The following is a 20,425-nucleotide window of genomic DNA, read 5'->3' on the forward strand; positions in this document are numbered from 1 at the left end:
ATGCATGATTTTATCAGCTCACAAAAGGAGGCAGGAACATCACTGAGGAAGTTATATAAAACATTCCTAAAATTGGTCTCTAAGCTAACAAGTCACCAATTACTTAGAACACAGCACAAGTGTGACATAATATGGATGTTTCTGAGACTACTTAGCCAGCAGGCTGTTACATCCTAGATTGTGGGCAGTTCACTGCAGGGTAATGGAGAAGGCTGTCTAGATGAAAATGATATCTATCCAACTTGGTCTTGTTTCTTCCCCTTCTCCATTTATGTCCACATCAAAATGGAAAAAAAAAAAAAGCTAACACTTCAATGTTTTATCAGCTGTCTGCAAATCAACTGCCAAAAGGAGTCTATGTATTTTGTGAAACACTAACTTAAATATTTGCCAGAGGTGGGTTAGCTTTACAATTTTATACTGTTGAATGGAAATAAAGTAGAGTATAAGATGCTTGCTGTGAACTTTGAGAATTGTTTTGCCCTACTGGCAACACACACACACACACACACACACACATCCACAGATCAATATAGACAGTAGATGCCACACCCCTGACAACTCTGGAGGCTCAATAAATTCTTTGAGTCAAGCAAAAGCTAAAACCAGTTTTCAAAGCCACAAATTCAATGGAAGCATCTCTGCTTAGTGCCAGGTGAATTATCCCTTTTCTTTGACAGCAATAGTTTCACATACAGTATCTCCTTTGCTTGAAAATAGAAAATGGTAAGAGAATGTTCTACAGTGTTGGAAAAGAAACAAAATATCATAGTCTGGAAAGATTTTGTTCAAAATTTCACTAGGGAATGCCAATGTATAATGGTAAAAACACTAAGGATTTATAAAGTCCAAAGTCTGAATGTGGACTCTCTCATTTATTAATTTGATGACCTTAGTCTATTTTATATTCACTAAACCTCCCTGAGCTTCAGGTTCCTCATCTGTACAATGAGCTAATACTACAACCTCAGCCAAAATGGGCTGACTTTTTTGATTCTCAAGGCATCAAGTTCTTCTATTTCTTAGGGCCTTTGAAGATACTACATCTGTCCACAATGTCCTTTCTCCGTTCTTTGGCTAAATCTTAAAAATTGTAATGAAGGCTTCTGTTAAATATTTAAACATTTTTCTTCTCTGATTAACCTTCATCTAAGTACATATAACCCTTTACTTTTACTTCATAAAACTGCTAATTACTTATGTGTGGTGATTGTTTTATGTCTGCCTCTCTGTAGACTCCATGATGGAAAAAACAGTATCAGCTTGTTCACCTCTTAATCTCAGTTGCCTAGTATAGTACCAGCACATAAAAGATACTCAATGAGTATTTGTTAAATGAATGATGCTAGGAGTTCAAAGAAAAGCTACACAGTCAAGACTTGAGGAAGGCTCAGAGAAAGCTTCCTGGGTAAAACAATGCCTCATTTAAGACTGAAAGATAAGTGTAAAGTAGTACTGGTCTGTGGTAGACAAGTTTTTATTTTTATTGGGTAAATTCCTGAGAGTGGAACTGTGGATTGTATGGTGTTAGTTTAACTACAGAAAACTGTCAAACTGTTTCCAAAGTAGTACCATTTTACAATCCCGTCAGCAATGCATAAGAGTTGTGGTCCTCCAAATCCTATTATTTGGTGGTATTAGTCTTTTTAATTTCAGCCATTTTAGTGTTAGAAGTAGATTTTTTTTGTGATAAAAAATCCATTTTAACTGTAGAATATGATCAATTTTGATAGATGTATATACATCATCCTTAAATTTCCCTCTAGTCCCTTCCCTATCATTTCCCACCAACCTCAAGTAACCCTTGATATGCCTTCTTTAACTAGAGATAAAATTAGTCTTTTCTAGAGTTTCATTTATATAAAATGAAATCATATGGCATTTCTTATGTATCTGACTGCATTCATTTAACTTACTGTTTTTGAGATGTACCCATGCAGTAGAATGTATCTATAGTCTGTTCCTTTTTTATTGCTGAGTAGTATTCCATTATATCCAGTGGTATACACTAAACAATATTTGCCTGTTTTGGGTCACTTGGGTTACTTCCAGTAATTAGGCATTATAAATACAGCTGCTATGAATATTAGTGTGTAAGTATTTGTTTGGGGCACGTGTTTTCATTTCTTTAGAAAAATACTTTAGATTATAATTGCTAGGTTAAATGTTTACCTTTTACAAAACTACTGAATAGTGTGACTTTGGTCATATAAACTTGACTACTCTAAGATTCAGTTTACTTATCTATAAAATGGAGGTAATAATACCAATTTGCTTTACAAGTTACAAGATTGTTATAAAGATTAAATGAGATAATACAAAGTACAAATGTTAGTCACCATAATTATCCATTGCCATTATGTAGTGTTTTTGTTTTAATCTATTTTATTACATGCTGTACACCAGTGGTGCATTAATGTCTGGCAAATGCTAGGTTAGAAATCAAGATATGCTTAAATCCTGCTCCTAATCATTGAAATTCAGGTGGTCTGGAATGGGGCCCAGAAATTCCTGTGTACCACCCTCCCCTCACCCCCAATGCCTCAAGTGATTGTGATACACAGCCAGGTTTGGGGACAACTATAGATAGTTTATAGGATAAATTTCAGGGCTCTACATAAAACTTTTTGCTCTGGCATTACATGTAGAAATGTATTATTTCCCCCTAAATTCTTTATTATTTTAGAAGTCTTGAAGGCATAGATCTTTACTTAATGTCTAAAGGCATAGATCTTTCACAAATTCATATTATTAAATATGTTCAAAGTAAGGACTCTTAAGATAGAAAGCTATTGCATCCCAGCTTCATCATTTACTAGTTGTATAATTTTGAGAAAGTTACTTAATTTCTTTCTGCCTCAGTTCTCTCACCAGTAAAATGAGGTTGTGATAATGATACTTACTTGTTCACTGGTTTTTTTATGAAACTTGTTAACACAAATAAAACATTTCAGTAATATTTGATACATAGTAAACTATTCAGTAGAGATGAGCTGCTTTTACTCTATTGCCAAACTGAGATTTATACTTGTATAAAATCGCAAAACATTTTTAATCACCAACTATTGAGAGCAAAGAATGGGAACTATAAAAAACTATAAATGTTTCCAGTCACAACATGTACCTATTGCAGACAACTTATTTCTACAGACGTTTCATCTCTTTACTATTTAAATAATCTTCTATAATCATCAACACAATTCTCAGTTAGAGATAAGATGATGAGACTAAGTAGAAAAAAAGTGAGTAGTTTAATAGTCCTACAACTTACTCTAAAAACTTAACTTTCTTTTTATTAACCCTGCTGTTTATTTTTGCAGTAGAAAAGGATTCTAATTGGCAATCCTAAAACAGCTCCTAATGGCCAAATATTTGATTTTGGTAAGTTCTAATTTGATTTTTGAAGGGAAAGAAAACAAAAAGCAGAACAATTTAAGAAATGTAACCATTCTACAATCTGTTCTTCAACAAATGCAAAAAAATGTTCACCAAATCCTTTCAAATAATTATCATTATTAAAATAGACCAACATACATAATCAAGACTGGTATAGACCAAATTAAACAAAACAAAACAAAACAAAATGAGGCAGATCCTGAGACTAATACTACTACCTAAGAGACTCACCCTTGTCAAATAAGTATCTATGAATGAAAAGACCAAACAACAAACTGGGAGAACCATATAAAAAACCTCAGGGCTCCCCAACCAGGTCCTACCAGCACTTGAAGGACAACGAGTCCAAATTCCTTAGCCCAGTAGCAAAGGTTTCAAGGTTCCTTTCTGGCCTTTTCTTGGATTTCTCCTAGAGGAACCATTTCCAGCAAATCATTTGACCCACTGACTTCAGAATACCTTATGCTTTCCTAATTAACAAAATGTTTTATTCCTCTTAAGATCAAAACTGTGGAAAGCCAAGAAAATTTTCCTAAACACATTTAAAAGTTGGTAAGAATGAAATGTATTCAAACCTTAGTTGTAAATTTTAATAGAGTAAGTTAATTTCTAATTCAGTTTGTAAGCTGAAACCTGAAAAAGACAAAAATGTTTGAAGGTCAGCAGTTTAACGAGCCTATGGAGGTAGCCATCCTTAAGTGCTCAAGAAAAGACTTTTGGATGGTTCAGCAAAGCCTACAAGCTGTATCTGCTTTATATTATAAGACGCCACATAAGGAAATCACTCTACCTTGTTACCTCAAGTACTAAATATAGCTGCCTCCAATTTGAGGTTGATGAACATTAAAAGCAATTTAATTCTGGAAAGTAGATTGCAATTATCTACGTAAGAACTATGCTAGACATTGTGGATAACATATGGAGAAGACAGCCCCAACTCTTGGGAAACCAAGAGGAGAATATAATTCAATATTAAGCAGAATACAGAAAGTATCCATCTCAATAAATGGCAACTCCATTCTCCCAGTTGGTCCAGCAAAAAAACCTTGGACTTATCCTTGACTTCCTCTTTCTCTCTCTACTCCTTCCTTCACCTTTCATTAGTAAATTCTGATTGCTAAAATGTTAAAACATGTCCAGAATCTGAACATATTTCACTGCTACCATTCTGGTCCAAGCCTCTATCTTCTCTCTCCTCCATTATTGCAATAGCCTCCTAACTGATTTCCTTGCTTTGCCCTTGCTCGCCTTTAGGGTATTCTCATCAGAGTGGCTATAGTGAAGCTATTAAAATATAAGTCAGCCCTGGCTGATGTAGCTCAGTGGTTTGAGCGGGGGCCTGCAAACCACAGGATCACCAGTTTGATTCCCAGGCAGGGCACATGCCTGGGTTGAGGTTCAGGTCCCCAGTTGTGGGGCGTGTAAGGGGCAACCACACATTGATGTTTCTCTCCCTCTCTTTCTCCTTCCCTTCCCTTCTCTCTAAATAAGTAAATAAATAAAATCTTTTTTAAAAATAATAAATTATAAGTAAGATCATGTCAAACCTCTACTCAAAATCTTCCATTGGCTTTACTCTGAGATAAAAAGACAACATCCTTAAGATATTTAATTCCTCCCTCATTACTGAAGTCTAATTTCACCCCTTCTTCCTCCTTCCCTGAGCCACACCTGCCTTCTTGATGTTCCTGGAAAATGCGAGGCCTGACTTGCCATTTAAGGTTCACTGTGGTTACTATTTCCCTGCATGAAATGTTCCTGCCCACAGATATCCATATTATAGCCATTAGCCCCATGTGGCTAGTGATCACTTGAAGTATGGTCATTGTGTCACCAAGGAAATGAATTATAATTTAATAAATAACAATTATTAATAATTTTAATTTTAATACTTACATGGGGTTAGTAGCCTCTGTATTGAACGGCACTGTTCTAGACCACGCATTCCTTCACTGCACCTAATAGCTCACTTGTAATATTTTGGTCCATTTTAGATGATGACACTCAATACAGGGGTAGGTTATTTTCCTAAAACTTGCCCAAAGAAAAGAGGAAAGTTTACCCTGCAGTTGAGTTGTTCCTTATAATTATTTCATTTTTGAAGAATAATAAATTCTTTAGAAAAGACATGGAGCCTAAAACAACTTCAGGCAATACTAGTTTTAGACACTGAAACAGGTTACTTAATGGAATGAGGTAAAAACAAATGGCAAAGAACTTCAACACACATTTCATAATTATTTGGGAGTATATAAGTTCACAATTAAAACTTTATATACTATGATAAATAAGCCTGTTAAAAAGCACTTGAAAGGTTTTCATTGTAAAGCTCATGAATAGCAAATGAGTTCTTTGTGACTTGAGATTAAAATTCCCATAAAAGGTACTATACCCAGATTTTAAAGTGCTCTATCTCAAATTATCTCAGCAAAAATTAAGATCATATGCTCTGGAAAACTGAGAGACTAATTCTAGTAATGAGGAAGACACTAATGTTTAAAATGTATGTGAAGGACTGAATGTAAACTGTAATTGAAAAAAAATTTATTTTTCCATGCAAGAAAAAAACAAAAAATAAATAAAATGCATGTGAGGGGTTTGAATAATGTTTCATAAAATTAAGATAAAAAAGCAATATTTCTAAAGTGATATTTTATATTATACATTAAATATGTACATAACTCAATAAGCTAAACTTAATGACTATTTCCTCTACAAGCTTAAAAACATTTATATATTCAAGCTGACCAAAATATTTTTACTATTTTGTCATTGTGAAAATGAGAACCATCTTAAATTTAGGTACAAACAATAAGTCCTTATACATATTTATTTTAAAAATGGCTAGGCTCATCCACTCCAGCCAGTAATCATGAGGCCCAATTCAAATCCCTCCTCCATCCCTGAGCATTCCCAATCATTCTCAGACTCTCTCAATTTTTACTGCCTAAACTTATGTGAAGATACTTATTTTATGGACCACTCACTTAGCACATACTACATTTTGCCTTATAGTGTTAATCCTTTATCTCCTAGCTACCCGTTTCTTTGTCCTCATTTGGAGGCTACACTCTCATAGGTGACTGATTTTCTAGAAGACAGAAGGAAAGCTGGATCTGGTGCTCTAAATATACTAAAGAATAACAAAAGAAAATTGCCTTCAGTCTATTATACAATAGATCTGCAGGACAATTACCTCAAGTTTAGTGAATTTGAGCAATTTGCACAAAGTCAGCACTACAAAAATCCAGCTTCTTTCCAATTCCAAATTGTTGATCCTCTGCTGACTGATTACCATCTGATTTGCACACTGGTTAAATATCAGCACTCAGATGTCAAACTGCTAAAGGGGCATAAACCATTAGGTTGATTACATTTTTTCCATTTTTCCTCCCATAAACTAAGCTCCCCTCCTAACTTTATATAACTGAAAGTGATGTGCAACTTACTTTAAGAAACATTCGCTGCTTACTTCCACCTAGATTAAAAACCTCTGCACCTTCACCCTCTCCCCATACTCTCACTGCCACCACGGGAGGGGATGGAAGGCAGGAGAGGCAGGTGGAGGAGGAGAGCTAGTAATAGTGGCAACAACGTGTGTATCCAGGGCACATGATTTCATGGCAAACTGAGTGTCTGTTTTGGAAATGTCTTGGGTACCAATGGTCAGACAAGAGCCCGGACATTTCCTCTCAGAAAAAATGTCAGTGTTAACAGAAGATAAGGGATAGTAAATAGTTACGGCCTAAAGTTAGGTATGAATCATTTATCACCCTGCCAAACCAATGAAGGGAAAGGCTCAGACTGATGAGAACCACAAGTTTAGTAAATCTAAATCTCTTCTGCTTAATATCATCACAGGACAGAAATAAAAGAAATATATAGATAGAATGCAGTCCCAGAGTTAGAGATATAAATTCAGACAACAAGCCTATCATTGACTGGCTGTATCATCCCAATGTGACTTCCCAATATGGAAAATGGAAGGCAATAACAATACTTATTTCCAAGGGTTGTAAAAATTAATTAGAAAAATGAATAAAAACTACATAGGACAGGACCTGATGTATGAAAAGCACTCAATATAATTATTTTTTATTTGAAACAGGAAAAATGAGCTTTTACATTTGGCTTTGTTGATTTGGGCAAGAAAGTTTCAGATAGTAAGAGCTTTAAATCAGAACTCAGAAGACTTGGGTTCATGCTCTTTCTCAATAATTTGTTCTTTAACCTTGGCCAACTCCTATCTCTCTCTCTGAACCTTTGTTACCAAATCTGTAAAACTAAGGGAGCTGGGTATATTATCATGTATTAGATAAGATGTGTACACACAGGAAAAAAGATTTATTTAAGGATTTGGCTCATCCAGTTACAGAGCCTAGCAAAATCTGTAGGGTGGGCCAGCAGGCTGGAAACCTAGGGAAGAGCCAATGTTGCAGTTCAAGAACAGAAACTAGGCTAGATGTAAAAGCTCCAAAAAATTCTTTGTAGGTTTTAAAAACTAGCCACAAATTTTTGAACAATCCTCCCATCAAAAATTGGGTTCTTGAATCTAGGTAGGCTTGCGACTGCTTTGACCAATAAAGTGGTGGTATGCTATGTGACTTTTAAAGTTAGAGAGCTTCTACACGGTTTTCTTAAATGTTCACTCTTGGGAAACACCTTTTCAGAGCTTAGCCCCAAGCAATAGGGAAAGCACAGGCACATGGAGAGGCAGTTTAGAAATTAATCAGTTTACTGTCCCAGCTGAGCTCAGCCTTACAGTCACACCAGCACAGGTTCCAGACATGTGAGCACTGAAGCCATCTTGGAAGTAAATCTTCCAGTCCCAGGTATTCTAACTCCCTACCATGTGAGTCACCCCTAAGCCATCTGAATCCCCCTAGCTAAGGCTCCAGACATCATGGAACAGACATGCCATTTCCACTATAACCTTTCTGAATTTCTAATCTGTGGAATCTGTGCACATAATAAGTTGTTTGGTTTATGTCACTCAGTTTTGGAGTGGTTTATTACACAGCAACAGGAACTGGAACACTTTTTCATATCTAGGACTCAAAATCAGGTCAGATTCAATTTGGCAAGCATATTACTAGGCACTTTCTGAATGTAGTTTTGTTTAAAATTCATAACCTTATGAAGCAATTATGACTAACTGACAAAGCATTAAATTTAGCCTATTAGTCATGATTGGACAGTACATATTAGAAACAAAGTTCTGAATTAGTTTTTTAGGTCCCATGTCTAATATTATAATGCCATAATATTCTCAGATTCATCTTTAAAATTGGTTTTTATCAACCCTTTCCTTACAGCCATTTTTCATAGGGACTTGTGGTAAGTATCAAGAGAGGTCATTTGGGTAAGTATGAGGCTGGGAGAGGAAGTAGAGGTAGAGTACTGAAATGGATCAGCAAACAAGAGAAAAAGAACCTCAAAAAGTAGAGATTTGGACTTAGGGCATCTGCAGACTGAATGACAGAATGAACCAATACCCTTCAACTCTAGGGTATTCTTTTTAGCCTTCCATTCAGATACTGAGAGAAGCCCATTGTTGGAGAGTAAGGCAGTGCTCTGAATTAAGCTTCCCCAGTGATTTTTAATACACTAAAGTTTGAGAATGACTAAGCCCAAACTTGATTTTAAGTTTCAGCAAGAATATCTGTATTTTCTCTGACGTTATTTAATGGCTTATTTATGAAGTACATAGTCATCAAGATAAAACAATATCAAGAATCTGAACTTATATGATTTTCACAAATTAATAATAAAATATTTTTTTGCAAGCTTGAAACTATCACCCTGGGTTGGAATGGGATAGGAGTAGTTTTAAAACATTTTAGAAAAAAAATCCTAATAATTAAAATTCTGTATATCAACAGATCTAGCCAAACACACTGAGCTGATGAGGCAAATTGTCTTTTCTCAAATAAATAATATAAAATAGTCATTTTATATACATAAAATACAGCAAAATTATGCTGTTCAACATTTGAAAACATACCTGTCCCATAAAATAAGTAGCTGCAATTAACAGTGCTGAATTCATTTGAGTTGTAATAAAAAAGGAATTTTTGATCAGCAAGAATGTAGAGTACAATTCTTTACAGAAATGTAAAATTGCTATAAATGGCTCCATGAAACATTCAAATACACTTGTTCAGGCCTTAAAATATTTCTCTGAAGTTTACTGGATTACAATCCATACAAAACACTGAGACAGATAATTTTGCTTTATACACAATTTATCCTTTAACAACACAAAAAAGATGGCACTGTGTCTGAACAGATCTGCCAACTGATCCACAGATGTTAGTACCACTAGCAAGACATCACACCTAGGCATCTAACCACAGCCTGAAAATACAAGTAACATAAACTACAAAATTTGCTACTTGAATAAGCTGACAAAAGAGCTGCCATCTCCACTATCTTTGGCAGGCATTAAAAGAGAAAAAACTGCCCTGGCTGGCGTAGCTCAGTGGATTGAGTGCAGGCTGCGAACCAAAGTGTCGCAGGTTCGATTCCCAGTCAGGCCACATACCTGGGTTGCAGGCCTTGACCCCCAGCAACCGCACATTGATGTCTGTCTGTCTGTCTGTCTGTCTCTTCTCTCTCTCATCTCCCTCCCTTCTCTCTCTAAAAATAAAAATAAAATAAAATCTTTAAAAAAAGAGAGAAAAAACTAAATTAGCTTTACCTATAGTTAGTGTACCTTAAAACAAACAATTCTGTGCCTTCTCAAGTCGCATATCAAAGCACTGGAACACAGAAAATCAAAACCAAGAACTCTATAATATTTGACAATTTGATTCAAAATTTTTTGAAACCCTCCTGCCACATTTTGTCTGCTTTGCCACATGTTGCCATATTAACATTAGGCATGATAAAGAGAGAGAAAGCAAATTAAGAGCCTAACAACAGATAGTGACTCCATTATCACTGATGCACAAAAGAAGAAAAAAGAGAAGGAATGGCTGAATCACATCCAATCTACTCTCTTACTATCTGTAAATTGGTTTTCTACCCACAGCACTAATCTCTTACAGTTGAAGCTGTTTTCACTTCTTTTCATGTTCTTCTTTCATTCTCTAACCTCTCAGATCCTTACTAAGACCCCTACTGGTACCACATACATTTTATAACTACCCCTCTGTGTTCCTATCTGGACAACTCTCTTCCTAGAACAAATGTACAGTTACTTATATATAAGACTGATCTCTAAAAATGAGCACATCACCCTACTGCCCCAATCATTTTGGGGATTGTAAAGTTACTCATTTCCTGCAATAGAGAAAGAAAAAAATTAGCAAATATGAAAACAAGCATTCTCACTGCTCCAATGAAACATGTTTCCTCTAGCCACTGACAGTAAAAATGTCATAACTACCCCAGTGAACTTAGCTATCAGATCCAAATATGAAGACAGAAAAAAGAAGACAGCAGAGTGTACTGTTGTACACTGTCACTGTGCAGACATTTAAAAACTATCTTTTTCATATGAAAAGTTTTTTAATGTTTTAGGCACAAATAAAAACTTCAGATAATGATAACTCTTTACCAGTAAAATATCTGAGAAAAAGAATCCATTTTAACAAACACCTGTCTTGATCATAACATGAGAGATAATGAAAGACAGTGATGCCTTTGGCCACTTATCAAATAATCCAAGTATGCTAGCATTACTATAATTCAATAGACATGTTTTTCTATCCATCCTTTTCCCTTTCTTCTGTTCCCTCTACTCTTTTCTTCCCTCCCTCCCTCCCATCCACTCAATATTTAATGAATAATTACTGTCCCATCCACTGTACCAAGAAATGGGTTACAGTGTTGAAAATAAAAGAATAAATCAAAGCTGACAGACACTAAAACTATAAAACTCCTAGAAGAAAAAATAGGGGAAAAGTTTCAAGAGATTGCTTCTGGAAATGATTTCTTGGCTATGAGACCAAAAACACAGGCAGCAAAAGGAAAAATAAAACATATGGGATTACATCAAGCTTCAAAATGTTTGTACATCAAAAGACACAATCAACAGAGTTAAAAGCAACCTATGGAGTGGAAAAAATATTTGTGAATCATGTATCTGATAAGGGGTTAATATGCATAATATATAAAGAACACCTACAATTCAAACAACAAAACATCAAATAATTCTGTTTTAAGATTATGCCCTGGCTAGTGTGGCTCCGTGGACTGAGTGCCAGCCTGCAAACCAAAAGGCTGCAGATTCGATTCCCAGTCAGGACACGTGCCTGGGTTGCAGGCCAGGTCCCTATTTGGGGGTGTGTGAAAGGCAACCGATCCACGTATCTCTCACACATTAATGTTTCTCTCTCTCTTTCTCCCTCCCTTCCCTTCTCTCTAAAAATAAATAAATAAATTCTTTTTAAAAAATGAACAAAGGACTTGAATAGGCATTTCTTCAAAGATGATAGAAAAATGAGCAACAAGCACAAGAAAAGATGTTTAACATCACTAATCATCCAGGAAATATAAATCAAAACCACAATGAGATATACCTCACACATATTGGGATGACTACTATTTAAAGTAAATAAATAAATAAAAACAAAATAAAAAGTGTTGGCAAAAATGTGGAGATACTGGAACTCTTATACACTGTAAAATGGTGAAACTGGTATCTATAGGAAAGAGTAAGGAGTTTCCTCAAAAATTAAAAATACAACTAACATAGGCCCTGGCCTGCGCAGCTCAGTGGATTGAGCGCAGGCTTCGAACCAAAGTATCGCAGGTTTGATTCCCAGCCAGGGCACATGCCTGAGTTGCAGGCCACGGCCCCCAGCAACCGCACATTGATGTTTTTCTCTCTCTCTCTCTTTCTCCCTCCCTCCCCTCTCTAAAAAAATAATAAATGAAAAATAAATAAATAAATCTTTAAAAAAAGAAATCATTAAAAATACAACTAACATATGATCTAGTCATTATACTTCTGGACATATGTGCAAAATAACTAAAAGCAAGGCCTCTGAAAAATAGTTGCGCACCCATATTTACAGCAGCATTAGTCACAACAGCCAAGACGTAAAAACAACCCAAATAACCACTAATGAATAAATGGATAAAAGAAAATGTTGTGTACATACAGTGGAAAATTATTCAGCCTTAAAAAGGAAAAAAAATCCTGCCACAGCCTACAACATAAATAAACCTTAAGGACATCGTGCTAAGTGAAATAAGCTACTTACAAAATAAATAAATAAAAGTATAATTCCACTTATATAAGGCATCTAAAGTAGTCAAATTCATAGAAACAGAAAGTACAATGGTGGTTACCAGTGGTTAGGGGGAGGGAGAATCTTTAATCAGTATAAAGTTTCTGTTTTGAAAGATGAGTAAGTTCTGGAGATCTGTTTCACAACAATGTAAATTCATTTTAACACTATTAAACTGTATACCTATAAATGGTTATAACTGTAAATTTATGACATTTTTTAAAGATTTTATTTACTTTGTTTTTTAGAGAGGGGAAGGGAGAGGGAGAGAAACATCGATGTGTGGTTGCCTCTCGTGCCTCTCGTCCCTCAATGGGGACCTGGCCAGGAACTCAGGCATGTACCCTAGACTGGGAATCGAACCAGCGACCCTTTGATCGCAGGCCGGCACACAACCACTAAACCAGAACAGCCAGGGCTATGACATGTTTTTTACCACAATAAAAAATGCATTAAAAAAAAAGATTTCTGCAAAGAAAGAAAGAAAGAAATGGGAGGGAAGGAGGATTAAAATAAATATATTCTTTGAGAGCTGTTCCCTCTCTGAAGAGCCTATAATATATAACAAACTTTAAAAATGCATACAGATTCTTATGTTGGTTAATTAGTAGTACACATTTTTTAGTAGTAGGTTCTTGTCAAAAGCAGACGAAAACAACAGACAGATCTATAGAGAGATTTCAACAAGGAAAACTACTTTTAAGAGTGTTGGAAAAAAGATTTAAAAAGTTGAAAACATTATGTTAAGTGAAAAAAGCCAGACAGAGAGGGTTATATTTTGTATAATTCCTTTTATATGATACATCTACAACAGACAAATTCATAGATACAGAGAGCAGATTAAAGGTTACCAGAGGATGAATGAGAGAGAGAAGAGAGAATGGGGAGGGATCATTTAATGGGTACCGGATATGTTAATGAGGTAATGAAAAGGTTTTGAAACTAGAGAGAGCTGGTGGTTGCACAACACTAGGAATACACTAAAGATCACTAAATTGTACACTTTTAAGTAGTTAATCATGTAACGTGACTTTCACTTCAATTTTTTTTAAAAAATGGTTTATGTGAAGCAACCCAGCAATAAGCAACAACAGAAGTCCCTACCACCCCAACAGGAGTGGAGACACCAAGGAACAAAGTATATTAAGAAAGCCCAAGGCTACCCAGTAGCAATGGGAACCATGGAGGAGAGGCTGCCCAACAGGTGATGAAACTCTGGAGGAGCTGAAGAGACTCAAGAGATGGAATCACTGCAGGAGGCTCCACAGAAACAGGGAGAGGAAGTGGGGGGCAGGAAGGAGAGAACTTAGTTTATCACTCTCCAATCTCTTGACACTGCCTGTAATTGGATGATAGCTGAAAACCAGATGACAAGAGAGCCTGGGGAAGGTAGCTTATGTTGGTTAGCCCTATAACTCAGAACAGAGCAGGAGACAGTTGGGAAATTGGAAAATGATGAGCATAACTATACACTGAACTAAGCAATATAGAGCACAAGAACAGAGTGCTATGAGAGAAATTAGGTAGTAAAAGTCAAAGAAATTTCTATGATAAAAATTCCTCTGAAAAGGTAAAATACTTATTAAGACAAATATTAAGGGAAAAAATGGTCTTCTCAATAAATGATAGTATAGTAAATCAAATGGATACCCATGAAAAAAGAAAAACTTGGGCCTATCTCATACCATACACAAAAATCAACTCCAGATGAATTACAATCTAAATGTAAAAGGCCCTGGCCAATGTGGTTCATTTGGTTGGGTGCTGTCCCACAAATCAAAAGGTCACCGATTCAATTCCCATTCAGGGCCCCGTGTCTGGTTGCAGGTTCAGTTCCCAGCTGGAGCGTGTACAGAAGGCAGCAATCGATGGTTCTCTTTCACACTGACATTTTTCTTTCTCTCGTTCACCCTCCCTTACCCTCTCTCTAAAATAAAAATAAAATTGAAATGTAAAAGGCAAAGCTTCTTTTAAAAAATCTAGAATATCCTCATTAGCTAAGGTAAGCAAAGGTTTATTTAAAAAACAGGACTCGAAAAATAAATTCAATAAAGGACAAGATTAATAAACAGAGCTATATAAAAATTAGTCATTCCTTATCATTAAAAACCCCATTTAAAAGCAAAAAGGAATGGAAGATCTTCACAACACATACAATGACCAAAGAGCTCCTAAACAGAAAATACACAGAACTCTTGCAAATCAACAGCAAAAAAGACATACAATCTAATAGAAAAATAGAAGACTTGAGTGGGTAGTTAGCAGAGAGCATAACCAAATGGCCATTAGCAATCAGGTAAGTATAAATTAAAACCACAATGAAATGCCTCTATATGCCCAAGAGAATGGATAAAAATAAAAAGGCTGACAAATATCAAGCACTGGCAAGGACATAGAACATCTGGAGCTTTCATAATCTGCCAACAGTAATATAATTGGAGCAACAACTTTTGTGAAAGAGGTAGTGTGGTACAATCATAATGTGGAAAAAAGTAGAGTAGGAAGGTACACTACTATAAGAAGCTACACTCTAACATAAAGGTCAAAAATGGAACCAGGCTAGGAGAAAAGTCTATTGCTTGGTGGAGCAGAAAACACAAAAAAATGACACAATTCTTAAACTACTTGTTCAATAAAATCTCACAATTTGGCTTTCACAGTGATACCAACTGTGAAATACTAACATCATGGGCTGTGAAACATAAACTGATTCACCCTCAACTAAGCGGCCTCTCATTAGAGCCTAACCTCAAAGAGCTGACACCCATCTGCTGCCTTCCCCAACACATTCCACAATGGGAAAACAGGCATATGTGCCAGGGTACGTAGGAAACTGAGACTGCTGTTCAGGATTAAAGGCAGTCAAAGGCAACAAGCCTTCCTAAAATCCATTCCTCTTTCACAGCATTTTGTACTACTGAATGGAAACATCAGGAAACCAAGATCTACCCACATACCCTTGTCTTTCTTCCTACTCCACTTGTTTCTTCTAAATCTGGGCAACTATATTGCATCCTGTAACTGTGCTGCCAATTATTGACAAACTAAGGGCCAGCATTTCAGTTGCCTAAATCTCCTGAGCCAAAATGCTTTCGCAAGTGAGTAAAATAAGAAAAATACCATTCCAAATTAAAAAAAGCATTAGTAGTAGCTTGAGAGGAACTGTAAAGTTATAAAAGGAATAGTAGTTTGGTCATTAGAATCTGGCAGGCACACACCATCCAAGCTTTGGTGTCCTGCTATATCCTTAAAAAGAATCAGGAAGGCTGGTGGAAGATACATGCATCCACATCATAGAGATCTCAATTAAACACTGTCTGTTTAACCATCACCTCACCATCCCTAAGGTATCATTTAAGACATAGATACATTTTTTAAAAGGTTGTTCTTACAAATTTCCTGTGACAATCATTGGATAAATTCAGACTGACCACTTCAGTACATCTTTTATAAAAACATTTCTAAGTTTTACCAACCTATACTTTATAATCTAAATAGAATGTGTTACTAGTTTATTACATAAATAAACAAATATTCATTATGGCTTCCTCCAAGACTGAAAGTCTTGTTTATCAACTCCAGTGGTTTTTCGTAGGACTTTAAAATAAAAAATAAATACACTTAAAATTTTCCTGAGGAACATAGAAAGAAAATTTGAAGAAATGGGAACCTATCCCTGAATGGAAACACTATTTAATTGATGCCAATTCCTCCCAAGTTCCTTTATAAGAGTAAAGAATTCCAACAGTAATACCAACATTTCATTTTTGTGAACTGAACACAATAATTCTAAAACCTATCTGGAAGAAAAAACAGTTGAAAACAAGCAAAACATTTTTGTGAAAGAATTGTAATGAAAATACATTCATCCATCTCATGTAAGTATATAAGTTACCTTAAGGAAAACCACTTGAAACTAGTTCAAGAATAAAAATAAAAGGGACCAAAAGAAATCCTAGCATACAGAAAAATTATGCTAAAGGTGACATTTCAAGTCAAAGAGATAAGAGAGGTTATAAAACAATGTTCCTAGTTAATTGAAATTAACTAATTAACTGAGAAAAGGGTAAATTACATTATTATTTACATGACAGATCCTATGTGGATTAAAGAGTTAAATATGAAAAAATATGAAAACACAGTACTGATGGAAGAAATATAAGTGAACGTTTTATCTGATTTTGTGGTAAGGAAGCACTATCTATGCATACTTAAATAGGAAGAAATACAAAAGTAGTTCAGAATTTGACCACAGAAAAATAAATCTGTGACATCCTCAAGCATCAGAAATTTAAATTTTAAAAATAGGAAAATAAATAGATGCACGCACACATTTTTTAAGTACATGTATTTAATGGACAATAGTAGAAATTCACTAAAAAATGTTTTTAAAAAACTGAAAAAATGTGCAAAGGATACAAAACTCACAGGGAATAAACGTAAATGACCAATATAACATACAGGGGGACAAAGTCTCAACGAAATAAATAAAAATAAAAACAAAATAATATGCTTACTTGGAGTGCCGAATACACACACACATGCATATACATAGGAGTTCTGTCCAGAAAAAGTCCAGCCATTATAAACAGAATGAGAATGGTCTGCACTACATTGATGTAACCTGGCATTCCAAGGACTGGAACGTGCATGTGTGAACAATGATAACCACTAAACCAGTCGGTGTGGGCAGTAGATGCCACTGAGTGAGCTTGTGTACTGTGTGGCCATCACATTCAAGATGACTGACCAAGTAGAGCAATGAATCTGCATCAAATTTTTCGTTAAGCTTGAACATTCCTCCATGGAAACTATTCGGATGATTTAGAAGGCCACAGCTATGGTCAACTAGTGATTGGCAGTTTCTTTAAGACAATGAGCCTGCTCATGCATCATGTCTTGTGCTGAGTTTTCTGGTGAAACACCAAATCACCCAGGCAACTCAGGCCCCCTACAGTCCAGATTTGGCACCCTGCGACTTCTGGCTTTTCCTGAAACTAAAATCACCTTTCAAAGGGAAGAGATTTCAGACTGTCTATGAGATTCAGGAAAATATGACGGAGCAGCTGATGGTGACTAGAAGAACTATGTGAGGTCAAAAGGCACCTACTTTGAAGGGGACTGAAGCATCATTGTGCTATGTACAATGTTTCTTGTATCTTGCATCTTCTTCAGTAGATGTCCCTATTTTTCATATTCATTGCTGGACACCTCTAGAAAACCTTCTTCATATTCTATAATCCAGTTACTTTAATATCTACTGTTTCCTAAAACAACTCTCTTTCAATCTATAGTGCTTTTACATCTTATGTTACCTATCTTAGTAACTTCCTTGTCTTCAAGAGTCAAACGTCACATCTTCTGTTCAATCTTTCTGACTCTCCTCTTATCTCCTCCCTCCTGAGTCCTTCCACAACACAGGGTGAATACACAGGTATATTTAGCACCTGCTGTAACATACTGAATTGTAGATATTGAGGTCTATATCTGCCTTCCAACTACACATTGGGAGCTCCTTAAGGGCAAAGGATCTATCTGGTCCATCTTTCTCTAAGCCTGCCCCCTGGTATAGTGTTGGGGTTCCTTACATGTTTATTGAGTAAATGAATGAATATGATTATAAGAAAACAAGGTCACCACTGACAAGAGTTAAATTGTTAGCACTTTCCTGTAGTGGGTGAATAGATTTCCAAAAAAAAAAAAAATCCAGGCCTACCTATAACCTAAAAATGTGACCTGATTTGGAAGTAGGGTCTTTGCAGAGGTAATCAAGGTAAGGATTAAGATGAAATAATACTGGAACAGGGTGAGTCCTAAATTCAAAGATAGCATCCTTACCAGAGACAAAAAAAAAAAAAAAAAAAAAAAAGAGGAGGAGGAGAGGAAGGGGAGCCATCAGAATCTGGAAGAGGCAAGGAAGGATTCTCCCCTAGATCCTCCAGAGGGTGTTTGGTCCTGCCAACACTTGGATTTATGGCCTCCAGAACTATAAGAAAGTAAGACACCAAGATTTTGGTAATCTGTTACAGCAGCTGTAGATAACTAATACACTTACTATAAGAAACAACAATGTGCAGTGTGGCAGAAAATATATAAAGGGTAAAATGGAAAAATGAACACCTTTGCTTTCAACACATTTGCAAATACAGTGGAATCATTATTTACAGCTTTTAGAGAGGTAGACACATTTGCAACAACTGCCTGAACACAAAATACAGCAGTAGTGGCAATAACAAAGTGATTACCCATGGCACTTCTCAGATTTAGTATCAATTTTGATACCAGAGAGCTTTCTGGATTTCTTGACTCTGGGGTAATAAGTGCCAGTAGCATCCTTACATTACCAATGTTTTCTAAAAACTCCCTCTGAAAAAAGTACTGAAAGCTCAACAAATGTTAAGTTTAAGTGTGCAACTGCAATAATACTAACAAGAAGACATTCTCTATAGTGTATGTCCCAGTAAGGAAAATCTCAAAACCAAAACTTCATAGCTTTGAACTCAATGAACATGTTCAACATGAGTTTCTTTGTGTGTTTTTTTTAATTAGAGTTTTCCAACCTCTTTTTTCTGTGTTTGTGCTGTTTCTAATTGATAACCCCCTGATGTTTTTAGGGAACTGTTTCCTCAAGTGGGAAAATATATTTTCTGTGTAAATCTGGAAATTACTATTTCTCTGGTTATAAAGTACCATTTCTTATTCTCTTTTGAAGCAAAGGCAAAAATTAGAAATTTACCCTATTTACTCCCCTGGTTCCATTTCTCTCAAAATAGAAAATCTAGTTATCTACAAAAGTCAACACAGGCTTTGAATCTTGGAACCCACTGAGGAAGGGGTCTGCACAGAAAACAATTCACTCCACTCTGGCCGTATCATTCCAAATTGTACTCTTTGCCATAGTTACTCTTTTTTTCCAAATAGTGATCCTGTCCCAGATGCTCATTAAAACCATGTTCTTCTCTTAACTGGTCTCTCTGCTTCTATCCAGTCTACCCCCTCCCAACCTATCCTACATATTCTGTCAAAGTGAAAATCTTGTAACAATACCACCAATGTGTCACATCTCTAACCAAAAACCTCCTGGATAAAATTAGAGTTATTGGCAAAGATGAATGGGGAGGCGGGGGCGGTCAGAAAACATTTAATTCAACCTGTCATTAATCAGATAAGGTAACTAGAGCTAGAAAGTTACAATGACTTGCCTAAGAGATTATACCATACAAGGGGCAGAGCCAAAACTAGAAATCAGGTTCCCCAATTACTATTCCAATACTGGAGATGAATAAAACAAGTAAATATAAATGTCACAACTCTCAGCTTTCTTAAGGAAAAGTATTTTCATTGGGTCAGGATTAAATGGAGGACCATTAACATTTACCTAACACCTAATATGTGTGAGTTTTAACTCTCAAGTTGTTATAGCATCATTTTATAGCAACAGGCAGGAAAATAAATAGTTAAAACGTAACAGAAATAGCCCTGGCTGGTGTGGCTCTGTAGATTGAGTGCTGGCCTGTGAAATGAGGGGTTGCTGGTTCAATTCCCAGTCAGGGCACATGCCTGGATTGCAGGCCAGGTCCACAGTAGGGGGCATGTGCGAGGCAACCACACACTAATTTTTCTCTCCCTTCCTTCCCCTCTAATATTAATAAAATCTTTAAACATAACAGAAATAAATATGCATAGAGCAGAGGAAAAGCACCTAACTCAGACAGTAAAGATATTATGTAGAGAATTCAGCTGAAACTTATACTTTAGAATTTTGAATAAATATAACAGATAACGTGACA

At 35.8% G+C, this 20,425-nt stretch overlaps 1 protein-coding gene across 2 annotated transcripts in view; it reads right to left on the bottom strand.

Annotated features, from left to right (window-relative positions):
* The window catches only part of LOC114496088 (FAS-associated factor 1), a 380,509-nt gene that overhangs the window by 270,888 nt on the left and 89,196 nt on the right, over positions 1 to 20,425 (bottom strand). The window lies entirely within an intron of this gene.

Source organism: Phyllostomus discolor, chromosome 5, assembly GCF_004126475.2.
Source record: "Phyllostomus discolor isolate MPI-MPIP mPhyDis1 chromosome 5, mPhyDis1.pri.v3, whole genome shotgun sequence".
Lineage (NCBI taxonomy): Eukaryota > Metazoa > Chordata > Mammalia > Chiroptera > Phyllostomidae > Phyllostomus > Phyllostomus discolor.